Genomic DNA, 13,404 nt, shown 5'->3' with positions numbered 1-13,404 from the left:
TCCATTGTTGTGTTACCAGGGGCTATATTACATGTGGCGCAGGCCCCAAACCAGCCGCAGTCTGCCTAACCCTTCCACTCCCGGGGCTGCAACTCCGTCCCGCTCACTTATGGCTTTATTATCGTGATTATTAATATCGGGCTCAGATTATTCTGCATGAGGACAGAGTGGTCAGTGACAATGTGTGTATATAAAGTTTATTGAAATGAGCAGGTAACATGTAGATATTGACAGCGGTGACTACCAGGAGTCTACAGTTTACGTGTGAGGTGGTCCGAGTACATATTATATACCTCTCAGGCAGACATTGCTGGGTATTACGTGTTAGAAAACGTAATTATTACTTGGAGAGATCCTTTAAACACAACCTGGACATCTGAAAAGTTTCTTTAATCACCACCTAGAGAGCCCCTTTAAACACATTCATGAGAGCACCTTTAAGCTCCTCTTGGAGAGCTCCTTTAAATGACACCTGGAGAGCGAAGTCTGAAGGGTCTGTTTCAACACCACTTGGGGAGCCCCTTTAAACACATCCTTTAGAGTGCCTTTAAACCACATCTGGAGAACCCCTTTAAACCACTACTGGAGAGCCCCTTTAAACAACCCCTAGGAAGCCCCTTTAAACCACCCCTGGGGAGCCCCTTTAAACCACTCCTCGAGAACCCCTTTAAACCACTCCTGCAGAACCTCTTTAAACAGATCCACAAGAGCATCTTTACCCCCCTCTGGAGAACCCCTTTAAACAAAAGCTGGAGAGCACCTTTTGATACATCCTCGAAAGCGCCTTTAAGTTACCCCTGAGAACCCCTTTAAACAACACCTAAAAAGATCTTTTGAACACCACCTGGAGAGCCCCTTTAAAGCCCTCATGGAGAAACCCTTTAAGCAGATCCTGGAAAGTCCCTTTAAAAATTTCATGGAGGGACGCTTTAATCAAATTCTGGAGAGTCCCTTTAAACATCACCCACAGAGGAACTTTTAATGACCACCCAGAATCCGCCTTTAATTACTACCTGCAAAGCTCCTTTAAACTCCACTTGAAATGTTCCTTTAAGAGCTACTTGGTAAAGCTCTATTAAACACCACCTAGACAGCCCCTTTAAAGACCACCTAGGCAGCCCCTTCAAAGACCACCTAGGCAGCCCCTTTAAACACCACCTAGGCAGCCCCTTTAAACACCACCTAGGCAGCTCCTTTAAACACACCCTAGGCAGCCCCTTCAAAGACCACCTAGGCAGCCCCTTTAAACACCACCTAGGCAGCTCCTTTAAAGACGACCTAGGAGGCTCCTTTAAAGACGACCTAGGAGGCTCCTTTAAAGACCACCTAGGCAGCTCCTTTAAAGACCACCTAGGCAGCCCCTTTAAACACCTCCGAAGCTCCATTAATTACTACAGGCAGAGCTCCTTTAGCCTTCACCTGGAAAGCCCCTTTAAGACCCATCTGCAGAGCTCAATTTGGAGAGCCTTCTGAGCCGTTTTATCCAGCACACAGGCAATCCACCGTCTAGAGAGCCGCGTCATGCACCACTTGCGGAAATTATTTATAGCCATATCCCAGAGAACTCCTTTAAAAAACACACCGAGAACCCCTTTAATATCACAGAGAACTGTGGAGGACTCTTAAAGCTGCTTTCTAGAGATCTCTTTAAATCATCTTGCAAAAAATCCTTTTACCCCCCGACCCGAGGAACCCCATTAAGCATCATTTAGAACATTTATGGAAATGTCTTAAATACCATTTGGAGGATCCCTTTAATTACCATTTAGTAATCCTCACAATCTGGAGAACCCCTTTAAAGAAAAAAATGACAATCTTACAGGGTTAATTCACTTTACAAAATCCCTTTTTGTTAGGAAGGAAACATGAAAAACTGATCCAAGAATGTCTTCATTGATCACTTGTCTCCTGTGTTCAGTTCCGCCACAGCGCCTCCGCAGGAGAAATGAGGTATGACACAATTCTCATTGTAATCAGAGGACTTTATTTCCTTTCTGATACATTTGTAGGTAAAATTGTGTCTATTTCCAAATGACAACTTGGACTACAATGACTTTTACTGACAAAGACACCAACTACACAATGTAACGTGCTGAAGCGGCCCAGCCCATAGACGCCCCCAAGCCGACCAACCCCAGAAGGCGTGGGGCGCGCGTCCCCCAGAGACCCAATTCGGACCTTTTATACCGCAGAAGGGGACCCGGGCCTACCCGAACTAGGGGAGGGCAGAGACCGGGTTCTGTGGCAGCTGAGCATGTGGACAAGAAAAGAAACACGTAGGACTTGACTACACCGCACAACTACAGGTATAAAGAAAGTAAAGTTTCCTAAAGTAAAGTCACACAGTACATAAACAAAACATAATGATGTCAGGCTCCCAATTCCACACCTCCAGAAGGGTACCACCCAGTGGACCCCAAGGCACCAACGGATCACCGAGGCACACATAGGCGGGACATGAGGACACAGGCAAGACATTAAGGTACATGAGGTCATCAGGACGCAGGTAAGACATCAGGACACACGAGGACGTCAGGACAATAGGGAACACAAGGTTATCAGGACATCAGGGTACACGAGGTCATCAGGGTACACGAGGTCATCAGGACATCAAGGTGCATGAGGTCATCAGGACATTAGGGTACACGAGGTCATCAGAACATTAGGGTACACGAGGTCATCAGGGTGCACGAGGCCATCAGGACATTAGGGTACACGAGGTCATCAGGGTACACAAGGTCATCAGGACATCAGGGTACACGAGGTCATCAGGGTACACAAGGTCATCAGGGTACACGAGGTCATCAGGGAACACGAGGTCATCAGGACGCAGGCAGGACATCAGGGTACAGACAGGACATCCGGACCCAGGGTCACCAGCAGACATCAGACAGGAGTCGTTCGGTTTCGGACATCGGAAACGACCTACAGGCATCACCACAGTTATCAGGCTCCAAGCCTCAGACACCGGTCATCAGGTTCCAGACTGTGGTCGTCAGGCTCCGGGCATCGGACCTAGGAAGGAACTCAAGCGGGATGGTGCTAGATCCGCAGGATTGCTGGGCCTGCCAGGAGCTAGCACCGCATGGTATCCAGAGCACAGAGTAGATGCTCAGCAGAAACACCGGTTACAAGAGACTCAAAGTCACTGGGTGCGAGGCTCCAGACGCAGAGGGATTCCAGGAACATAATCACAGCAGACACAGTTCAGACAGGTTCAGGTACAGGACAGGTACAGGATCAAGGATATACCGCCTCCAGGACAGGCGCCAGAACAGGACAAAACAGGAACAAGGCAAGGAGTTGGTACCAAAACATAGACAGGAGAGGTGCAGGAACACAAACACACATAGCAAAGCTCAGGAGCTTTGTGAGTAGCTCAGGCCCCGCCCATAGGGCAGGGGAGCTTTATATAGAAGCTGCCCCTCAGCAATTGGCTGGGGACAGCATTTCAAGTACACACCCGAACCCTGATAAAGGGGAGGTGTGGCCGCGCATGCCCTAAGCACACACAGAAACCATTACAGCACAATCAGTGCAGGAACTGAGGCTCAGGGCACCTGGCTGTGACTGCACACCCTGACACACGTGGAAAGTGATGCACCAGCTGCAAATGACCTCGCAACCCGCGGACAGCTTCCACAGCGGCAACCAGGGACTGCACATGCAGATGGTCATGCAGCAGAGCAAAGACCTAACCACCCATGTACGGCTACGCAGCAGAGCAGGAAACTGAGAAGGCTCCATCCAGGTAACAGCCAACAGTATCCCAGCAAATTAGGGGGAAAGGAGTAAAAGGTTAAAGCAAACATATGCATTGTCACGCTGAAAACTAAATACAGACAGAACGCCGTGACAGTGCCTCCTTAGGTTGCAGAGACCTTTCTATAAGCCCATGAAGGGGAGCACAGTGAATGATACATGCTGCCATATGTGAGATCCCTGCAATCCCACAAGTCACTATCGACCCTTTAACGAGCCTCGAAATGTGACTTAGGATAAAAAACAAATCAGAACCTCAATTTGCAGTGTTTCGGGGTGTTGCCCCTCATCAGTACAAAGTATGAGAAGTGATTTGACTAGATGAGAGGCCCTGGACTGAGGTCTAAGTGGTAACGTTTCTCCTTACCTTGGCATGCCAAAGTTGGTATGTCACTCTCCGCAAGTAGAAACATTACCCCTTAGACCTCAGTCCACAGCCTCTCACTTAGCCAAATCAGTTCTCATACTTGGCACTGATGAGGAGAAACACCCCGAAACATTGTGCCTGCAAACTGAGATTCTAATTTGGCTTTTATCCTAAGTCACATTTCAAGGCTCGTTAAAGGGTCGATAGTGCCTTGTAGGATCACTGCTTCCAACAGGTGGCGCTATAAAGTTCAAGTCCTCTTCCTCTCTGAAGAGGCAATTTGCATATTAAATTTCCCAGAAGAGCATTGCACGGCGAATATACCTCCCTATCTTGGCATGCCAGAGCCGGTATGTCAACTGTATCACAAAATTATGTTCTGTATCAGTATCACAAAACTGTTATTATTGTAACATAAATATATTCTGGGTTAAATAAAAAATGTAACTTATATACAGTATATATGAAAAAAATAATATTCTGTATCCCAAACTGATATCCAATGTTACGGTGTGATAATATAAAGATATTTTTGTTCAAAAAATTATATTCTGTATCACCATGCTTTTTTTTGTATCAAAAATGGTAGATCCGAAATTAGTTCGCCATAATTCTGTACAGGGATAACTCAAAAATGTGTTACGTGGGCTTGATTTGACTTGTAGTTCTACAACATCTATACAGATAATCATGTATGGAGATATTAGGCACAATGCCAGGAGCAGCCGCAAAAGCCATGTCAATAAAAATCAATTTCACATTTTTCCATAATATTGTGCGCATGATCTGACATGGTGACATAATAAATAGCCCTATTTTTTTTTTCCTTTTCTCAGTTTTCCCAAGGGTCTTGGAAACATAGGCTCCATAAATGACCTTTTTGTGCATTCTCTGACCCCTCTGCCACCTACAGGGACAGGTGGGGGACGATATACGAATCTTGCCTTGAGGATTAGTAAGAATTCTTGGATATCTTAATACTATAGAACAGCTGAGGGTTTGGTGGCTTGTAACCGTTGGGTTATTTGGGGTCAGCTGTCTATACATACTATATGGCAGGTCTATAATGTAGCAGTTGTGGTCATACGATCTACCTGGCAAGGGCTTTGAATGTTTCACAGCGGCACTGCCCTACTTCCCTGCTTCCATTTATTGACTGTACTAATTAGGTGATAGTGCACCCCTTTACCAGGCTTGGATGTATGCAAGCTTTGGGATAGGATTAGAGTTAGGACTAGGGTTAGTATAAAGACTAGGATAAGGTTAGGGTAAGGCTAGTGTTAGGATAAGGGTTAGGTTAGGGTAAGGCTAGGTTTAGGATAAGGGTTTGGATAAGGTTGGGGTTAGAATAAGGGTTATGGTAAGGCTATGGTTAGGATAAGGGTTTGATTAAGGGTAGGATTAGAATAAGGGTTAGGGTTAGGCTAGAGTTAAGGTAAGAGTTAGAATGATGGTTAGGATAAGGTTAGTGTGAGGATAAAGCTAGGGTTAGGATAAGGTTAGGGTTAGGATAAGGGTTAGGGTAAGGCTATAGTTAGGACAAGATTTAGGATAGGTTAAGAGTAGGATTAGAATGGGTTAGGGTTAGGCTAGATTTAGTGTAAGGGTTATAATAAAGGTTAGGTTTAAGGTTAGTGTAAGGGTAAGTGTAGGGTTAGGCTTAGGTTAGGGTAAGGCTAGGGTCAGGCTTAGGCTAGGGTACAGGAACACATGGGCTACTTGCACAGTGAACAAGTCTGTATGATCATGTTCACACACCACCAAGAAACCTGAAGACACAAAAGAGAATAGTGAAACCAAAAACACTCAGTTTGAAAAAATGTTGCAGTAATCCGCAAGTGCTAGTAAAAGATGTAAAAAACTGGGTATTTGGTTGATACGTTTTTTGCAAAAAATGTATACTAAGCTGCTCTACCAATCTTCACGGTATACCCTTATCAGAGCAGTCCTAACTAATGTATGCAATCCCTATCTGATGTATTTAAAAACCTGATCATCTGTATATAACCTGTGTGAACAGGGTTCAGAGAGGAAAAATCCATGTGTGCATACAGGGTAGAACAGCTTTTGTGCAGATAGCCCAAGAGGAGTGGTGGAACTCCCCAGTCTTGTAGACACAAGAGAACAATTATTGCTCTGATAAGGGTTTTTTACATCTTTTACTAGCACTTGCGGATTACTGCAACATTTTTTCAAACTGAGTGTTTTTGGTTTCACTATTCTCTTTTGTGTCTTTAGGCTAGGGTACGGCTAAGGCTAGGGTTAGGGTAAGACTAGGGTTAGTATAATGGTTAAGTTAAGGCAAGGGTTAGGGTAAAGCAAGGGTTAGGGTAAAGCTAGGGGTTAGGGTAAAGCAAGGGTTAGGGTAAAGCTAGGGGTTAGGGCAAGGCTAGGGTTAGGGTAAGGTTAGGGTTACTTTTCAAATACAATTATATCAAATTTTCTAAATAAGGTAGAAGTGTCATGGACACAAAGAAGGGTTGGAAATATTTTGGGACCTGCTGAAAACTCCTGGAATCCATTTATTCTGGATGGTTTTCTGCGCCGTATTCTGTTTGGAGGCTATGGGGAATGGTCTTGAAAGGAGAGTGGTTACGTATAAAAGTGATCGGTCCTTGGGACACTCCCTTTCTCGATCAGTTCAGGGAAGAGGTCTCATTTCCCTTCCACTGTTTACCCAGGTACAGCGCCACACCTAGGGTTGTGGCTGTACCTGGTATTGCAGTTCACAGCAGCTCAGCCCCATCCAAGTGAACAGAACTGTGATGGCAGTCACCGCCAGAACCACAACGTCACCGGTTGTTGTGACTGCACTTAATTCCGGCCTCATCTATGTGATTACAGCTCCGAAGCAGCAGCTGGTTGTTGCATCTAATGACAACCAGCTGTTGTACCATTAACTACGACATGCCTTCAACCGCTCAGTCCCTCAACTTGATTAATCTTCAAGGCACTTTCCTGGCCGAGCATCCTCCGTCTTCCTCTACATTGTAAGCTTCAGTCTTATCACACGGCTAAGTAAAGGAGGAGAAACATGGAGTCGAAAGGTAATGTCGTCCAAAAAAAAAAAGAAGAAAACAGCGCCATCTGTGTTGACAGGTTGCGTCTAGTATTGCAGCCGAGATCTATTCAAGTAAATGGATTTTAGCTGCAGTACCACAAACAACCTGTGGACAGGGGTGTCGTTGTTTCTGGAGGAAAACAAAGCGGCCAATTTCTAATAATCATCCATTAGAAAGAAGATTTGTAATACGGCATAACCCCTGGTGAGCAAGAGGTTAATGTGATTGCTCTAGTTGCCTGTGGTCATGGCGGGTTTGCGTAGCTACTGGAGGGCTATCCAAGGAATATTGGATAAATATTACCCTGGTGTTAATAACGCCACTCGCCTAAATTCTCGACTCTGCAATTTCCTCATAAATTCCCCAGATGATGACGATAGTTGCCTAGCAACCAGACATTATTTTAAAGAAATCCCCCCTATCCTGCTACACTCCGCACCCCCACACAATTTGTAAGGAGTATTTCACGTCTGTCAAGATGAGCAACATTGTCAGATCCCCGACTCCGCTGCTTTCTAGAACATTCTCAGAGTAAAAGCATTCTCCTGATTTGTTTTATTCCCAAGCAGGTGAGTAAAAAAAATAAAAATCAAAAAACTCTCCAAGGATCTAAAACTGCCTACAAAATGCAAAGAAAAGCAACGCTTGGTGAAACCCAACTTTCCCAGACTGCAAAATAGCAAATCTGCTGAGATGGTGTCACAAACACTTCAATTAAACAGAAATAGAATGAAATATAACAGCTAGATTGTGCTGCTGGAGACTAGATATGCAGGATAACACCACAGACAATAGTCTAAGGGTATGTTCACACGTTCAGGATTTCCATCCTTTTTTTTTCAGGACAGTTTTTTTAAAAAACTGCAGCTCTTGGCAGAAAACGCAGGTCCTTTTTTTGTCCTTTTTTGATGCGTTTTTTGATGCGTTTTTTTATCCTTTTTTTATGCAGTTTTCTATGCAGAGACTGTGTGTTTCTTAGGAAGCTTTTTAGGGCTAAAATGGCTGAAAATACCCTAACCCTACCCCTAACCCTACCCCTAACCCTACCCCTATTCTAACCTTAGTGAAAAAAAAAAAAAAAATTCTTAATTTTTTTATTGTCCCTACCAATGGGGGTGACAAAGTGAGGGGGGTGTCATTTACTATTTTTTTATTTTGATCACTGAGATAGGTTATATCTCAGTGATCAAAATGCACTTTGGAGCGAATCTGCCGGCAGATTCGGCGGGCGCACTGCGCATGCGCCCGCCATTTTGCAAGATGGCGGCGCCCAGGGAGAAGACGGCCGGACGGACACCGGGACGCCGGGTAAGTATAAGGGGGGGAGATTAGGGCACGGGGGGGGGGGGGGCATCGGAGCACTGGGGGGGGGGGCATCGGAGCACGGGGGGGCATCGGAGCACGGGGGGGCGGGATCGGAGAACGGGGGGGCAGCCACACTCCGCCCACGCACTTCCGCCCACTCCCCCGCACTTCCTGCTGCAGCGGTTCTGCACATCAAATCGCAGTAAAACCCGCAGATATATTTTTGATCTGCGGGTTTTACTGCGATTTTGACCTCACAATGGAGGTCTATGGGTGCAGAACCGCTGCGGTTCAGGAAAAAGAAGTGACATGCTCCTTCTTTTTTGCCGCAGCTATTCTGCGCGGCTTTTTAAACGAAATTACGGACCATGTGCACAGCAGTGACTGTTTTCCATAGGGTTACATTGTTATGTACCCTGCATGGAAAACTGCTGCGGAACCGCAGCGGCAATACCGCTGCGGTTCCGCAGTAAAAAACGCACTGTGTGAACATGGCCTAATACTTCCTGCTTAGTGTATCTCTTTACAGCGCTGCTGCAAAGACAGCATATTGTCCCACAGGTCCTCCCATTAGGGAAGTGTTAAATTGACTCACTGACTGCTATATTGTGCTGCTGGAGACTAGATAGGCAGGATAACACCCCAGACAATAGTCTAATACTTACTGCTTAGTGTATCTCTTTACAGCGCTGCTGCAAAGACAGCATATTGTCCCACAGGTCCTCCCATTAGAGAAGTGTTAAATTGACTCACTGACCGCTATATTGTGCTGCTGGTGACTAGATAGGCAGGATAACAAATCAGAAAACAGTCTAATACTTACTGCTTAGTGTATCTCTTTACAGCGCTGCTGCAAAGACAGCATATTGTCCCACAGGTCCTCCCATAAGGGAAGTGTTAAACTGACTAACTGCCAGCTATATTGTGCTGCTGGGGACTAGATAGGCAGGATAACACCTCAGACAATAGTCTAATATTTACTGCTTAGTGTATCTCTTTACAGCGCTGCTGCAAAGTTAGCATATTGCCCCACAGGTCCTCCCATTAGGGAAGTGTTCAATTGACTCATTGACCGCTATATTGTGCTGCTGGAGACTAGATAGGCAGGATAACACCCCAGACAATAACCTAATACTTACTGCTTAGTGTATCTCTTTACAGCGCTGCTGCAAAGACAGCATATTGTCCCTCAGGTCCTCCCATTAGGGGAGTGTTAAACTGACTCACTGACCACTGTATTGTGCTGCTGGAGACTAGATAGGCAGGATAACGCCCCAGACAATAGTCTAATACTTACTGCTTAGTGTATCTCTTTACAGCGCTGCTTACATTACTAGTGGACAAAGTTATCTCTATTGTGCCGCCAAAAGACTAAATAGGCAGGATTAAACAATAGCCTGGCATTTCCCCTTTTTGGCAATGCTGTGAAGTATGAATGCTTGCAGAAGGGTCTACTCATTACTAGAAAGTGAAGGTAGGAAGTATACAGTATATGACTCCTTTATTGTGCAGCTGGAGACTAGATAGGCAAAATTAAACCATAAACAACAGTCTAAAATTTGCCCTTTTTATTTCTCTTTTTGGTCATGCTGTGAAGACTGACTGTTATCAGGGGTCTACCCATTGTTACTGGAGTGTCGAGGTATAATGAATATCTGACAGCCCTATTGTCCAGCTGGAGACTAGATAGGCAGGATAAAATCATAGACTAACATTTCCCATTTTTATCTCTATTTTGGCCATGCTGTGAAGACTGACTTTTATCAGAAGGGTCTACCCATTGTTACTAAAGTGTGAAAGTATACATAATATACAACAGCTCTATTGTGCAGATGTAGCCAAGATAGGCAGGATTACACCATAGACATTAGTCTAAAGGCCCCTTCACATTAAGCGACGCTGCAGCGATACCGACAACGATCCGGATCGCTGCAGCGTCGCTGTTTGGTCGCTGGAGAGCTGTCACACAGACCGCTCTCCAGCGACCAACGATGCCGGTAACCAGGGTAAACATCGGGTAACTAAGCGCAGGGCCGCGCTTAGTAACCCGATGTTTACCCTGGTTACCATCCTAAAAGTAAAAAAAAACAAACACTAGATACTTACCTAACGCTGTCTGTCCTCCAGCGCTGCGCTCTGCTTCTCTGCTCTCCTCCTGTACTGGCTGGGAGCCGGAAAGCAGAGCGGTGACATCCAATGACATCCAGCGGTGACACAGCCAGTACAGGAGGAGAGCAGAGAAGCAGAGCACAGCGCTGGAGGACAGACAGCGGTAGGTAAGTATCTAGTGTTTGTTTTTTTTTACTTTTAGCATGGTAACCAGGGTAAACATCGGGTTACTAAGCGCGGCCCTGCGCTTAGTTACCCGATGTTTACCCTGGTTACCAGTGAAGACATCGCTGGATCGGTGTCACACACGCCGATCCAGCGATGTCTCCAGGGAGTCCAGCGACAAAATAAAGTTCTGGACTTTATTCAGCGACCAGCGACAGCACAGCAGGGGCCTGATCGTTGGTCGCTGTCACACACAACGATTTAATTAACGATATCGTTGCTACGTCACAAATAGCAACGATATCGTTAACAATATCGTTATGTGTGAAGGTACCTTAACATTTTTCCTGTTTATTTCTCTTTTTGGTGATGCTGTGGAGACTGACTATTGTCAGAAGGGTCTACCCATTGTAACTAGATGGCAGAGGTATAAAGAATATACCACAGATCTATTGTGCAGCTGGAGCCAAGATAGGCATGATTACACCATAGACATTAGTCTAGTATTTTCCCTTTTATCCCACTTTTTGGCAATGCTGCGGAGACTGACTGTTGTCAGAAGGGTCTACTCACTGTTACTAGAGGGAGGAGGTATAAAGATTATACAACAGGTTTATTGTGCAGCTGGAGACTAGATGGGCAGGATTAAACCATAGACATTAGTCTAACATTTCCCCCTTTTATCTCTCTTATTGGCGATGCTGTGAAGACTAACTCATATCAGAAGGGTCTGCCCATTGTTACTAGAGGGCGTAGGTATAAAGAATATACAACAGCTCTATTTTGCAGCTGGAGTCAAGATAGGCAGGATTACAACATTGACAACAGTAACATAGTAACATAGTTAGTAAGGCCGAAAAAAGACATTTGTCCATCCAGTTCAGCCTATAGTCCATCATAATAAATCCCCAGATCTACGTCCTTCTACAGAACCTAATAATTGTATGATACAATATTGTTCTGCTCCAGGAAGACATCCAGGCCTCTCTTGAACCCCTCGACTGAGTTCGCCATCACCACCTCCTCAGGCAAGCAATTCCAGATTCTCACTGCCCTAACAGTAAAGAATCCTCTTCTATGTTGGTGGAAAAACCTTCTCTCCTCCAGACGCAAAGAATGCCCCCTTGTGCCCGTCACCTTCCTTGGTATAAACAGATCCTCAGCGAGATATTTGTATTGTCCCCTTATATACTTATACATGGTTATTAGATCTCCCCTCAGTCGTCTTTTTTCTAGACTAAATAATCCTAATTTTGCTAATCTCTCTGGGTATTGTAGTTCTCCCATCCCCTTTATTAATTTTGTTGCCCTCCTTTGTACTCTCTCTAGTTCCATTATATCCTTCCTGAGCACCGGTGCCCAAAACTGGACACAGTACTCCATGTGCGGTCTAACTAGGGATTTGTACAGAGGCAGTATAATGCTCTCATCATGTGTATCCAGACCTCTTTTAATGCACCCCATGATCCTGTTTGCCTTGGCAGCTGCTGCCTGGCACTGGCTGCTCCAGGTAAGTTTATCATTAACTAGGATCCCCAAGTCCTTCTCCCTGTCAGATTTACCCAGTGGTTTCCCGTTCAGTGTGTAATGGTGATATTGATTCCTTCATCCCATGTGTATAACCTTACATTTATCATTGTTAAACCTCATCTGCCACCTTTCAGCCCAAGTTTCCAACTTATCCAGATCCATGTGTAGCAGAATACTATCTTCTCTTGTATTAACTGCTTTACATAGTTTTGTATCATCTGCAAATATCGATATTTTACTGTGTTTACTTGTGTGTTTACTATATGGCTACTTCATACAGTGCTCCTGCTATTTCTAAGTTAGCACTACCTATAAGACATTTCAGTCTCATAACCACCACTGATTGTAGCTGCCATAATGCCACTTACATAAGTATGTGAATAACTCCAATATTCTTATAAAGCCCCCAGTATCAATTTTGCTTGCTGGGAAACCAGTATGTGATGGTGGCCGGCATATATGGCAGCGGAGATTTGCTGCCAGCTCCTAGGTATAATGCTGCATTTAAATGCTAATCCATGATTGACAGCATATAATACCATACGCAGTCCGGAGAATTCCCAGCGCCAGGCCCCTGAGACACATCTACTACCCCGGGCCCTCACCCCTGACACAAATAACAGTTAGGTACCTTGCAAATCTCCCGTTTCTCCCTGAGGCTTTTTTATATATCAGAGTAGTCGGCCGCAGATTATTGCTTGTATATTAATAAATTAGCACAAATTTAAAAAATAAAATCAGAAATTATATCGCCTGTTTGTTTTTTTTTTACCAGCGCCGTATTACAGTTCTCATACCGTAATGCTCAAGATAATAAAAAAATAAACATTTTCTATAACCCAAAAGTTTACGAAATTCTGAGGTTTCCCCTTTAATTCAAATGAATCAGAGAGCAATGCATTGTGGGAGCTCAGATTACAGGCACATGACTATAAGTGGGTGGAGTTAAACTGCTGCTTGGAAACAGTAGAACTTTTGAAAATCAACTCTGGAGCTAAATGGAAACAAAAAGATCAACTTGAAATAATTCAGGGCTGAAACAAAACCTGTAAAGTGAAGAATAGGCAAAGATACTCAGCTAATTGCGGAGATCGTAACGATGAT

The 13,404-nt window shown here is 44.7% G+C and overlaps 1 protein-coding gene across 1 annotated transcript in view; it reads right to left on the bottom strand.

Annotated features, from left to right (window-relative positions):
• Positions 1-13,404, bottom strand: part of CACNA1H (calcium voltage-gated channel subunit alpha1 H) — a 391,999-nt gene that overhangs the window by 296,697 nt on the left and 81,898 nt on the right. The window lies entirely within an intron of this gene.

This window comes from Ranitomeya imitator, chromosome 7 (genome assembly GCF_032444005.1).
Source record: "Ranitomeya imitator isolate aRanImi1 chromosome 7, aRanImi1.pri, whole genome shotgun sequence".
Lineage (NCBI taxonomy): Eukaryota > Metazoa > Chordata > Amphibia > Anura > Dendrobatidae > Ranitomeya > Ranitomeya imitator.
Note: the sequence above shows the minus strand (reverse complement) of the source record. Positions and strands in the feature narration are given on the sequence as shown.